This window comes from Megascapheus bottae, chromosome 6 (assembly GCF_031878675.1).
Source record: "Megascapheus bottae isolate mThoBot1 chromosome 6, mThoBot2.hap1, whole genome shotgun sequence".
Classification (NCBI taxonomy): Eukaryota; Metazoa; Chordata; class Mammalia; order Rodentia; family Geomyidae; genus Megascapheus; species Megascapheus bottae.
The window spans coordinates 75,471,775-75,485,300 of record NC_143514.1 but is presented as its reverse complement, the minus strand read 5'-3'; the positions used below and the strand labels follow the sequence as shown (position 1 = coordinate 75,485,300).

Genomic DNA, 13,526 nt, shown 5'->3' with positions numbered 1-13,526 from the left:
TCATAAGTCAGAAAATCCTGAGTTCTCAGAACTGCAATTTCATTTATCTTCTATGTTATTTCCAAGGGGAGACTAATATGTAGCTAGCAGCAGGAAAATACAGCTCCTTTTACCAGCTTTCCACCGTTTCAGAAAGTGGACCTATTGGGCCCACATAAATGCAGTGGAAGTTTCTGTGCAAACTCTCTGGGACAGGTGTGGGAGTGCAGGCCACCCACCACGGCGGAGCCACGGACCCGCGCTCAGAGAGCCTCTTATTAACTGATTTGCTTTCAGCACACAGCCACAATTATCCTCTTGGTCGCATCAATTATAAATAATCTTTCATTTCCTGCGCTTTCCTTTTCTCTACCGTGGTCTTTCTTGCATTCCACTCCACTGAGAATGCCATGTATAGGAAAAAAAAGCAAAGGAGAAAAAAACACAAAACCAAAAACAATCCACCAGGCACGGTGGTGCCACCTTTAATCCCAGCTACTCGGGAGATGGAGGTCAGAGGCTCGTGGCCTGAGGCTGCTGGAGGCAAAAGCAGGAGACTATCAGGAAAAGCAACCGATAAGACCAAAGGACTAGGGGTGTGGCTCGAGTGGTAAAGCACTTGTGAAGTGCCAGGCTCTGAGTTCAAGGATTGGGGGTTTAAAATTTAAAAGAAGGAAAAAAGAAAGATGGGGAGGGAGGGAAGGAGGAAGGAAGGGATAGAGGGAGGGAAGGAAGGGAGGAAGGAGGGAGAGAGGAAGGAGAAGCAGAAGGGAAGGAGAATCTTACAGTGTCACTATGCTTGTTAAATACAGGATCTAAATTAGTAGTAGGAGTAGTAATTATAGTTGCCACACTAGGGTTTGCACACAGGGCTTTCTGCTTGCTAGGTAGACACTCTACCACTTGAGCCACATCCCAGTCCTTTCCCTTATTGTTTTTCAGATAGATAGTCCATTTTGCCTGGGTCTGGCATCAGACCTCCATCTTCCTACCTATATTATCTGCCAAATAGCTGATACTTCAGGCACGAGCCACCTGTCCTGGCCCCTAATTCTTCTCTTCACTGAGGAAGTCTGGGAGGGAAGTGGCTGGTTTTGAGCAGTAGCCCAGGGCCCATTGGGTAGCAGCCATGGTTTCCCACCTCCATCAGGCCCCAGCCCCTCCAGTGGGCACTGAGGCCCTGGCACCTGGGTGGACCCCCCCTACTCCTGGCACTCAGGCCACCTCTGCCTGTGAGGAGGGATACTTTCCCATGGTGCCCTTGGAGTTGTCCCCGGTGCATGGGGTCAGTTGGCACAGAGAGACATGATGCTGGGGTTCCTTGGTTCTTTCTGGACCTAGTAGGGGAAGTTCAGGTTGATGTGGGGAATCTCCACCATTCCCAGTACAGCCTTTATACCAATTGCTTTTCTGGGGTGGTAGCCTGACTCAGGCAGTAGAGTACCTGGCTAGTAAGCTCAAAGCCTTGAGTTCAGGCCCTAGAACTGCCAAAAATTAAAATTCCTTCAAAGTGGCTTTGCTTTAAAAATCAATTTTCTTAATGTTAAACTAGACACAATTAATTTAAAATAAAAACAACCCCATTTACTCTAACATGAACAGATAGCATTTATTGACTGCAAGCCCTGTTTGCATTGTTCTAAGAGCTTTACAAGTGTTGGCCAGCATCCTACCCTACCCACTAGATGCCAGTGTGACCCCACAGTGTGTGTGTGTGTGTGTGTGTGTGTGTGTGTGTGTGTGTGTGTGTGTGTGTGTGTGTCCCGTGTCCATGTCCCGGAGCTTGAACTCAGAGCTTCTTGCTCTCACTTGGCTTGTTTTGCCCACCTGAGCCACAGCTCTGCTTCTAGATGTTGGGTGGTTGATTGGAGATTTAAAAGTCTCTTGGATTTTTCTGCCGCAGCTGGCTTTACACTATAGTCCTCAGCTCTCAACCTCCTGAGTAGCTAGAATTACAGGTATGTGCCACCACAGGGCATTGGCTCAAAAGCTCCATCTTTACAAACGGAAAGAGCTTGGCTTCCTTCTCCTTTTGCCAAACCCACGTTTGGTTTGCTTGTTTGTTTGAATGGAAAACTTAGGGGAAGAAGGGGAGATGCCATCTCTTCCCAAGTAACTGTTTAACACATCTGCTTCCCCAAACCAGCTGCCCAGATAGTTAAGGGACAATTCTGGGAGAAGAATTGAGAAGAAACCCTAATTAGCGGCAGGCAGGGCGCTGGCAGTCACTGCCCTCAGAGCCCCGGGCCAGGCCTCCAGCTCTTTCCCATGCTGGTCCTTATCTGCAGGGCCTGGCTCTCCAGAGGGCCTGGGGACAAAGTCTAGCTGGTTCCTGATCTTGCTGGGGTACTTGGCTTGGTCCAGGTGCCTGCAGTGCATGTGTGCAGAGGTGCTGGGGTGTTGGGGGCTGGGTGCATGGAGGATTGGGCAGTGGCTGGCTTGTCTGCACACTGATGGGCAGTGGGCAGGCATGCAAAAGCCCTTAATTACAGTGAAAGCTGCAGAAGACGTGTGTGGACAGTTCTCCAGAGCCCAGGCAGGAGGCCTCGACAAGGAGGGCCCTGAGCTTGGACTGTGAGTGCAGGACACCAAGCAGGATGGAGGAAGGGCGAAGCCCAGCCACAACAGTGTGATCTTGTCATGTTCTGCCAGCCTTATTCTGTCCAACCAGGACAGGATGCCCTGCAGCCCTGAGCCGGGCAGGGCAGGGTCCTCAGGCTTTGCCTAAGTGCAGAAGACCTGGGGACTGCAGGCTCCCAGCTCCGGAAGGCCAGATGGGGCTGAGGGCTTGTTTTTTGTGTGTTTGTTTGTTTGTTTGTTTGTTTTTGCCAGTCCTGGGCTTGAACTCAGGGCCTGAGCACTACTATTCTATAGCCAGGTGTAGTGGCTCACACCTGTAATCCTAGCCACTCAGGAAATTGAGATCTGAAGATCAAGGTTCCAAGCCAGCCTGAGCAGAAATGTCTTGTGAGTCTCTTAACTCCCATTAACCACCAAAAGGCTAGGCATGGAGCTGTGGTAAAGCACCAGCCTTGAGCAAAAATGCTAAGGGACAGTGCCTTGGTTCTGAGTTTAAGTCCCAGCACGCGCGCGTGTGCACACACACACACACACACACACACACACACAGCACCTGTTTCGGGGCTGAGTCAAGGACTCTTGCTGAGCCTGGGATGTGCTTTCTGCCCCTGGACCAGCATCTGAGCCTCCATTTTTTTCTCACCCACAGACAAGAGAGAAGCTAGCCTTGTGTGAACAGCTAAACAGCACCTTGGTGGTGAGAATGTCTAATTACTATTTGCAGGGGGCTGGGAGATTTTCCGGGGAAAGGCTGGCACAAACTCAAGGCATCAGACTCTTACTCCTAGCCAGTAGGCCTGGGCCTCTCGAAGAGCCAGGCGCTCATTTGAAGCTTGAATGGGACAGGCCAGGCGAGGCCAGGCCAGCATCCCTGGGCCTCATGGCTCAGATGGCCAGCTTACCATGCTGGTCTTGGGCAGCTCTTTGCTTCCTAGGGCAGGTGGGCAGCAGAGGCTCAGCACAGGCCTGGGGGCGGAGAGGGGGTACAATAAGGTATCGGTGGTCCTGGGAACTATAATCCACCCTGTGTGCCACAGGAATTCCTTCTTATGCCAAGATCCATCTGTGCTGAGAGCTTCTAGCAAGGCCGGGTCCCCTCTGCTCCTCCCAGAACACTCCTGGCAAATAGGCAGGACTTCCATGTTCAAGTGGGGAAAACTGAGGCCCGGGTAGATGGCCCAACTTCTAAATTTCTTTGCCTCAGTCTCCTTCCTCCTCAATACAGTGTCCAAGTTCAGTCCTGGCTGGAGGCACCCAGTGAATCCTGCCCTGGGGTGGGTGGGGAGGGGGGAGAGTTCAGGCTACCAAGAGGTGAAAGAAATTTGAATGGGGGTAGAGGGGGTGGAGGTCTCCTAGCTGCTGGGTGGGAGAAGCCACCCTGCCCCTCTCCTCTTTCTCTTTTCTACCTTCCACTATTGGTGTCACACACATACACACACACACACACACACACACACACACACACACACACACACACCAGAGGGGCCTAAAAGCAGTAGGACCACCCCTAATAAGAGACTAGAGCTTCCAAACCTATGAGCCAGAGACCCCTTTTCTCCCCCTGGTATCTGGGGTGCTTGTTACAGTAGCAGTGATTGACTCCCCCAGCCACATGCTGCCAGCCCAGGCTACAATGCCCAGCCTCCTGGTCTGGAGCCAAAGAGACAATAAATCAAGACACACGGATGCTGTTGGCCAGGACAGATGCTTTATTTTCTCCATCCTTCATGGTTTTCCTCTATAAAGTCAGAGTGGTTATTGTTCTTACGGTTATGATGACCTCCTAGCCGTGCAACCTAGGGGAGGCTATTTAACCTCTCTAGGCCTCAAGACTTTAATAGCAATGACTAAGGAATAAAACCACCTACTAAGCATAGGGGGCTTTATCTAATGGGATTGATACCCCTTAATTATAACTATCTTGTCTCTATTTGCTAAGCAGCCAGCACAGTGCCCAAGAGAACCATTGAACCCACAGCCTTGTACATGTTAGACAAGCTTTCTACCACTAAGCTGTATCTCCAGCCCGGGCCTGGCTCCCCCACCCCTAAAGCTGCAAGTCAGAAAGTGTAATTCTGCTAGTGGCCACCAGGGGCTGTTCCTGCCCAGAGCCCTGCAAGGTATTAATTCCTGGGATCAGGGTCAGAACTATTACACCCCCCTCTCCCCTCCACACACACACCCCAACCCTGCCCATGAGCCTAAGTTCCCCCTACTGTGATGTAGGAGGTGGTGAACCCCTGACTGCTGAGAGTTCAACTACTGATCCTACATTTATTTAGGAGTCCCCTTGAATGTGTCCTTTTCTCTCCTTTGACTCAGTTTCTTCCTTGGGAACGTAGGTTTTTGGAGGTTTTGTTGTTGTTGTTGTTGTCGTTTTGGGGGGGCTGTTAGAGGGATGAAAAGCACCAACTCTAGGAGTGATAGGGGCACTTTAATGGTAGTATTAGGGCTCTGTATACAGACCCCAGAAGGCTTCCGTCCTGCCTCTGTCGTTCTCTGGCTTTGTGGCTTTGAATAAGTAACTCAACCTCTCTGTGTCTGTTTTCTCTCTGGCAAAAGAGGGCTGATAATAACAATACCCTTCCTTCTGGGGGTTGTCAGGAAGGTTAAATGAATAGGTAAATGTTCTTAGAGCAGTGCTTGGCACAAAGTAGGGACTGTATAAATATGAATAAATGTTCACATACGAAGTTGCAGTACCTTGCCTTTATTCTTTGTATTGAGTTTTTAGTTTTAGGGTTTGTTGGGGGGGGTTCTGTGTTTTTTTGTTTTGGGGGTATTTTTTGAGGATTTAAACTCAGGGCCTTGTGCTTGCTCCACTGGGAAGATACCACTGAGCCATGCCTCCAGCCCTTGTTTTTATTTTTATGTAAGTTGCAACAATTCAGTTTCCTGTTTTAAAACAAAACAAAACAAAATCATCCTGCTTGAACTGAGTCCAAAACCTGGATTTGGAGAAGGGTGGCATGTGGCCTTGAGAGAAGAAGGGCTTGATCTACCTTGGAATTGTACCTAAAGGCCTGCTGTGCGCAGTTGTGATCCCGGATACTTAGGAATTAGCCATATGAGGATCACAGTTCCAAGCCAGCCTGGGCAGAAAAGTCCATGAGACTCATATCTCCAATTAACCACCACAAAGCCAGAAGTGGAGCTGTGGCTCCAGTGGTAAAGCAGCAGCCTTGAGTGAAAAAGCCCAGGAACAGTGCTCAGGCCCTGAGTTCAAGCCCTAAATAGGAAGGAGGAGGAGGAGGAGGAGGAAGAGAAGAGGAAGAAAAAAAGGTTAGAAAAACATTCTGTTTGGCCTAGTGATAGAGTGCTTGCTTAGCATGCACGAAGACCCAGGTTGGATTCCTCAGTACCACATACATAGAAAAAAGCCAGAAGTGGTTCTGTGGCTCAAGTGGTAGAGCTCTAGCCTTGAGAAAGCCCAAGGACAGTGCTCAGGCCCTGAGCTCAAGTCAGGACTGGAAAAAAATAAAAATAAATAAAAGCATTCTGTCAAAGCTGGAAGTGTGGCTTGATTTGTAGAGTGCTAGCCAGTGAACCAGAGTGTCAGGTACTGAGTTCAAGTCATGGTCTTGCACCTGAAAAAAAAGAAAAGAAAAAAGAAAAGCAAGCTGTCCTGGAGTGAAGTATAGGGATGATAGGGGTGTATACCTGTAATCCCAGCAGGACTGTAAATTCAAGGCCAGCCTGGGGAAACAGCAGATTGCAAGGCAGCCCGTGCTGCATATAGACCTTGTCAAAGGACAGGAGGGAGGGAGGGAAGGAGGGAGAGAAGGAGGGAGGGAAAGGAAAACAAACTAGCTAACCTGGGAGGCAGGAATGGAAGTTAGCGGCAGTCTGAGCAAACACTTCAGTGCCTCTTGCTGCATTGGGGCTCAGTATCGGCCTCAGGCTGGCCCTGGGCTCGGGGCCCCTCTAGGTCATGTGAGAGGACTATCACAGGGCCCCAGGGAACCATGACAGGCCCACAAAAGTCTCCAGCCTGGTGGACAGATGGCAGGATGGACCTGGAGTCCAAGCCTCCGTCCCCTGCGGACAGGGTCCCGGCAGGGCTGGGGCGAGCCCGTCTAATCCTGCTTGCTGCACCTGTGTCCCAGGGCTGCTGGGATGGCTGGAGGAGGAGATCAGCTCCATCTCCACTGGTTGCCTGCGCCACCCAGGCAGCCGGAGGGAGCTGGCTGGAGGGCTTTGACGTCCTTAGTGGTGATGTCACACTGCAGTGCTGGTGGAAACAACAGGGACAGGTGTCTGTTCTCCCAGCCCACAGAGTGTCCCTCTGTCTATGGGACTCATCCGAGGCCAGTAGGGTACAGAGCTTACCCTCTGCTGTGTCACTGAAGCCTTGGCCATGGTCCTGTCTATCGTGCAGCCAGGGACACTGGGACCAGACCACACATCAGTGAGTGGCAGAGAGAGTCCCCATGGCCCAGCCTCCCTCACCAAGTAGCTTTCAGGATGGCCAGCCAATCCTAGCCACACACTGCCCCCACCCCTGCCTTTTTTGAAGGGTGGGCAGGGCCTCTGGCCCACTGCTAATGAGTAGAAGCTAGAAATGGGACTGGATGGATGAGCTGTCAATCCTGAAATAAGGAATGACAGGAGTTGGAGAGGTGGCTCAGGTGTTTGGAGTGCCAGCCAATGAGCAAAAGTGTCAGACACAGAGTTTGAACCAGGGCTGTGGACCAAAAAAAAAAAAAAAAGAAAAAGGAGGGAGGGGGATGGCAGTTCTTTTTTCCCTCCTGGTCTCTTGTCTTTTTTTTTTTTTTGAGCCAGTACTAGGGCTTGAAGTCAAGGCCTGGGGAGCATTGTCTCAGCTTTTTCACTCAAAACTAGCTCTTTATTACTCGAGCCACTGCTCCACATCTGGCTTTCATTCATTCCCTGGAGATAAGAATTTCGTGGGCTTTCCTGCCCTTGCTGGCTTTGAGTCAATCCTCAGATCTCAGCCTCCTGAGTGGCTGGGATTACAGGCGTGAGCTTCCAGAACTTGGTTCCCCTTGGAGCCCTGGGGAGGCCGGGAACAAGCTGCAGTTCTGTGAGCAGGTCCGACAGGCAGCTGTGTGCCAGGAGTAGCAACCTTGTGAGCAGGTGAGCTGAGCTGAGCTGTGGGTCAGTGGTGTCCCAGTGGCTACTTTGCTGAAGTCTGTGAGCGGCCTTGAACGTGAGGCGCTTGCTGCACCACACTTAGGTCCCTGAGTGGTAGAAATGGTGAGATCTCAATTCTCATTGTTTTACACCAGTGGATCCTGGGACCATTGGTTATGCAGCAGCAGTAAGTAACTGAGGTATTTCATTTTACCTGCAACACATACGCAAGACCCAGTACAAAGAGACAGGATAGAAAGAGACCAATTCCAGTGCTGTGTGCACAGCTAGGAAAGCTGGGTCGCCGTGGTCCCTGCCTGTCATTCTAGCTACCCAGGAGGCTGCATTCTGAGGACCACAGTTCAAAGCCAGCCTGGGCAGAAAAGTCCACAAGTCTCAAATCTCCAGTGAACCACCAGAAAACTAGAAGTGGTGCTGTGGCTCAAAGTGGTAGGAGGGTAGTTGTAAGTGAGAGAGCTCAGAGACAGCACCTAGGCTTTGAGTTCAAGCCCCACAACCAACAAAAAAAGGAAGGAGGGAAGGAAGGAAGGAAGGAAGGAAGGAAGGAAGGAAGGAAGGAAGGGAGAGAAAAGCCCCCCTGGTACCCACTGGAAGAGCCTTTCTGTCACCAGTGAGGACACAGATGCAGAGACTGGAAGCCATTCATTGTAGGATGCTGTGGCTCACGCCTGCCATCCTAGCTGCTCGGGAGGCTGAGATCTGAGGATCAGGGTTGAAAGTCAGCATGAACAGGAAAGTCCATGAGACTCTAATCTCCAATAACCCACCCCAAACCCGGAAGCAGAGGTGTATAGTTCAAGTGGTAGAGTGCCAGCCTCAAGTGGAAAAAGCCAAGGGGGAAGAGAGGTCCTGAGTTCAAGCCCTGGACATCTGTTCATGGTCACAGACTGCAGGGCATGCAGCCAATCTCCTGACTCCATGGATTCCCGCCAGGGCCTCAGGGGGTCTTAGAACCCTTGACTTGCTCCTCAGGGGCAAGGGTTGTGGCTTTGTCTTCCAGGTGTTTGGAGTTACTGTGATCACATAGTAGCCAGAAGCCCACAGTAAAAGATTTTTCTGTGATGATTAAGAAACACAGTTAAGAAAACAGAAACCTGAAATTAAAAAAAAAAAATTCCAGTGGGCTCCAAAGGCCAACTTAGAGCCAAGGCCAAATATATATATATATATATATATATATATATATATATATATATATATATATATATTATCTAAAGGGGGATGTTTCCAGGATTCATTTCCTCAAGCCAACTATGTCTTGTAGTTTCATCCTGTGATTTGCAGGACATTCTGGGAACTCACATCCCACGATCCTCTTGTTTTTTTTGCTGGTATCCTGCCAGCCAGAGGTCAGGGCCATAGGGATGATACAGGATGACTTTAGAGCAGAGAGCTTGAACTCCTATAGCCCCTGGCTGGACCCCAATTTCCTCCTGTCTCCTCTGCCCTCCACGTCCCACTAAATCCCCTGCCCTTTAAAAATGAGTTGCCACACTGAGAACAGGTTCATACCTAAATCCTAACTACTGCAGAAGCTAAGATCTAAGGACTGCAGTTCAAAGCTAGTCCAGGCAGGAACGTCCATGAGATTCTTACCTCTAATTACCCACCAAAAAGCTGGAAGTAAAGTTGTGGCTCAAATGGTAAAAATACTAACCTTAAGCAAAAAAAAAAAAAAAAAAAAACAAACTCTCAAGGACTGTACACAGGAATTCAAGCCCCAGGACAGGTACCAAAAGAAAAAAAAGTCAAGCAAAGGTGGGAAGCCCCAAGTTCAAGCCCCAGTACAGTCATTCGTAACTAAATAAAAATGAGTTGCCACAAGGAAGAGCTGGATTGGGGCTGTCCCAGCTTCCTTTCCTCATTTCCAAATCCTCACTTTCTCACAAGTATGCTTATGGAGGTCAGATAAACCAAACCCCAGTCTTTCCCAGCCCCAGTTCCCAGCAGGTCTGCAGCAAAAAGGGCTCCTCTGCCATGCACTGGCCCCAGCGCAACAGGGTGGTCTAGCCCCTGGTTTATAGAAAGAAGAACAACTTTAAGGCAAGGACAGGGGCAGCTATGCAGACGCCTTGCATTCCCCCACCCTGGACTGGTCTTCGGTGTGGGACCTGCCCAGGCTGCTCTGAGTAGGAAATGCTTTGTCAGTTCTCTGGCTGCTGAGTCTTGCCCCGCTGAGCAGGAATGTCTCCAGGCCAGCCCAGAATGTCCTTGCACTCAGAAACCTATCTGGAGAAAGAAATCACTCCCCACCCAGGCAGCTGGTTTTCTGGGAGATTACAGAGGACTGCCTTGACTGCTAGAAGCCTGGCTATTTATGGAGGGAGGGGAGAGGGGAGAGGAGGATTTGAGGGGCTGCAGTTAGCTGGGTGAAGCTGAGGATGTCTGGGCTCTCCCAGAAAACTAGAGAAGGTAGATCCAACTGCCCTCTGATGTCCTGATTGTCAATATGGGGGTCTCTCACACGCGGAGCTACACATGAAGTGTACACACACACACACAAGCCAGGACCTGGCTTTGCTGAGTCAGGATCCCAGTGGAAAGTCCCCAGGCTGGGACATGGACCATGTAGGACTCAAGCTGAGAGGATCCATGAAGGTAGACAAAAACTTCTAGACATGCTTACTCTGTAGTTGTTTTCCCTTCTCCTCCCCCTTTTCCCTCTTTAGTTTTATTTTGCTTTGGGTAGAATGTCCTGGGCTGTAAACCTCCAGCTTGCTAAGCAAGTGTTATAGTACTTGAGCTAGGTCCCCAACCTTCTTCTGTTTTAGAATCATCAACAATCCAAACTTAGATCTCCCATTTAAAAAAAAAAAAAGCCAGGCGCTGGTGGCTCACACCTGTAATCCTAGCTACTCAGGAGGCTGGAGAGCTGAAGCTCAAGGTTCAAAGCCAGCCCAGGCTCTAAAGTCTATAAGGCTCTTAGCTCCAATTAACCACTAGAAAACCGGACTGAAGTGGCGTTGTGGCTCAAGTGATAGAGTATAGCCTTGAGCTGAAGAGCTCAGGGACAGTGCCCAGGCTCAGCAAAAAAGGAAAGAAAACAGCAACAACAAAACAACCCAGAAACCCATTCCCAGTGACCCCTGTGCAACAGAACGTGATGACACCACCTTCTTTGCTGTCCCCAGTACTCCCTAAGGTCCCCCCAATACCAAATCGAAGGGATGCTGGTGCCGTGGTTTCCCTTGTCCCGCAGTTAACTTTCAAGAGCTGAGAAACAGCAGGTTGACTAAGGGTTCCAGGTGCTTCTGAAAGCACAGGGAAAACATGGTGTTCTTGTGTATTTAATATGCAAATGAGTTTCAGCTGAATGCACCCAGGCGACAGAGGGGTTGACACAGTCTGCTTCACACATTTTTGTCCCCAGTGGGTACCGGGAGATATCTCAGGCAAAGTCCAGGACCACATGTTTCCAGGATCCACAGCCAGGATCCACACCAGCTAGGCCACCCCTGCGGCCTTGGAGCCATCTTGCTTTTCTTCCATTCTGCTCCTTATCCCAGAGGCCTGGGGATCCTGCCCTCCTGTCATTTGTCAAGGGTCCTCTTTCTCCTGTGTAGTATGGGGCCGGTATGCCCCTACAGCCGGAGATACCAGCCACATATGTCATGCCCGCCTTAGCTCTGCAGCTGGTCAGGGCACCAGTGAGGCAGCCTTGTGGACTTCGGCAGATGGGCCTTCTTCCCTGGAGTGTGGAGAGCATGCAGGGGTGGAGGGAGGAGGCAGCACACAGGTCACTGTGGTTGCAGGGGGGAGGGGAGAGGGACTATGAAAGGATCCAGATTTGAGGGGAAGAAATTCAGGTAGGTGGCCTAGGTGTGTGATCTGGAGCTTTCCCCAACTCAGGTCTGGCCTGGTGGAAGCCACAGGTTAGAAAGCCAGGCCTGGGCTTGGAAATGGAGGTCTGGGACTGAGCCCTCACTCACCTGGTTTCACCGCTTTGCCTCCTGGTTGTCTGCCATAGTGGGGGACCAGACCCGCCTACTGGGAACTGTGCAGAGATAATTAAGCCTTCTGAGGAGCACTATAATCCCCAGATCAAAGGGGGCTCCACTTTATGGGTGCATCGGCTGCCACTGAACACCCACTCCTGCGCTGGGCTGGAACTTGCAGCTCTCCAAGGGGCTGCCTCCCAGGGGGAAGGGCTGGTCCAGGAACCTGCAGTCCAGGCTCACAACCACCTGTCAGAGTACACACACACACACACACACACACACACACACACACACACACACACACACGCACGCACACAGCGGGGAATTATCCAAGCCCTGTTTTGTAGACTGGGAAACAGGCTCTGGAAGTAAGGTGAAGCCACAGGGGTTCCCACCACAGTCACAGAGCGCCCTGGGGGTTTATGTCCACCCCACTCCCTGCTGAGTGCGGGAGGGAGCACGTTCACCTAAAGGATGGTGGGGGCCAGGCCTGGCGCTGGTAGCGGCCTGGCGCTGGTAGCGCACGCCTGTAATCCTAGGTACTAGGGAGGCTGAGACATAAGAATCATGGTTCAAGCCATCCTGGGCTAGCAGGCAAGTTCATGAGACTGTCACCAAAAAGTCTGGAGTGGAGCTGTGGCTCTTGTGGTAGAGTGCCAGGCTTGAGTGGAAAGGCTGAGGGGCAGCGCCCAGGCTCTGAGTACTGGGAGGGAAAGAAAGATGGGGGTGAGGAAGGAAGGGAGGGAGGGAGAGAAGGAGGAAAGGAGGGAAGGAAGGAAAGAAGGAAGGAAGGAGGGAAGGAAGGAAGAAAGGAAGGAAGGAAGAAAGGAAAGAAGGAAGAAAGGAAGGAGGGAAGGAAGGAAAAAAGGAAGGAAGGAAGGAAAGAGGAAGGAAGGAAGGAAGGAAGGAAGGAAGGAAGGAAAAAAAGAAGGAAGGAAGGAAGGAAGGAGGGAAGGAAGGAGGGAAGGAGGGAGGGAAGGAGGGAAAGAAGGAAGGAAGGAAGGAGGGAAGGAAGGAAGAAAGGAGGGAAGGAGGGAAGGAAGGAAGGAAGGAGGGAAGGAAGGAAGGAAGGAGGGAAGGAAGGAAGGAAGGAAGGAGGGAGGGAAGGAGGGAAGGAAAGAAGGAAGGAAGGAAGGAAGGAAGGAGGGAAGGAGGGAGGGAAGGAAGGAAGGAAGGAGGGAAGGAGGGAAGGAGAGAAGGAAGGAAGGAAGGAGTGAAGGAGGGAAGGAAGGAAGGAAGGAAGGAGGGAAGGAAGGAAGAAAGGAGGGAAGGAGGGAAGGAAGGAGGGAAGGAAGGAAGAAAGGAGGGAAGGAGGGAAGGAAGGAAGGAAAGAAGGAAGGAGGAAGGAAGGAAGGAAGGAAGGAAGGAGGGAAGGAGGGAAGGAGGGAAGGAAGGAGGGAAGGAAGGAAGGAAGGAAAGAAGGAAGGAGGGAGGGAGGGAAGGAAGGAAGGAAGGAAGGAAGGAGGGAAGGAGGGAAGGAAGGAAGAAAGGAGGGAAGGAGGGAAGGAGGGAAGGAGGGAAGGAAGGAAGGAAGGAAGGAAGGAAAAAAAGAAGGAAGGAAGGAAGGAAGGAGGGAAGGAGGGAAGGAAGGAGGGAAGGAGGGAGGGAAGGAGGGAAAGAAGGAAGGAAGGAAGGAGGGAAGGAAGGAAGAAAGGAGGGAAGGAGGGAAGGAAGGAAGGAAGGAGGGAAGGAAGGAAGGAAGGAGGGAGGGAAGGAGGGAAGGAAAGAAGGAAGGAAGGAAGGAAGGAAGGAGGGAAGGAGGGAGGGAAGGAAGGAAGGAAGGAGGGAAGGAGGGAAGGAGAGAAGGAAGGAAGGAAGGAAGGAGGGAAGGAAGGAAGGAAGGAGGGAAGGAAGGAAGAAAGGAGGGAAGGAGGGAAGGAAGGAGGGAAGGAGGGAAGGAGGGAAGGAAGGAGG

At 51.1% G+C, this 13,526-nt stretch overlaps 1 protein-coding gene across 2 annotated transcripts in view; it reads left to right on the top strand.

Moving 5' to 3' along the window:
- The window catches only part of Kazn (kazrin, periplakin interacting protein), a 236,649-nt gene that overhangs the window by 136,130 nt on the left and 86,993 nt on the right, over positions 1-13,526 (top strand). The gene's annotated exons all lie outside the window — the stretch shown is intronic.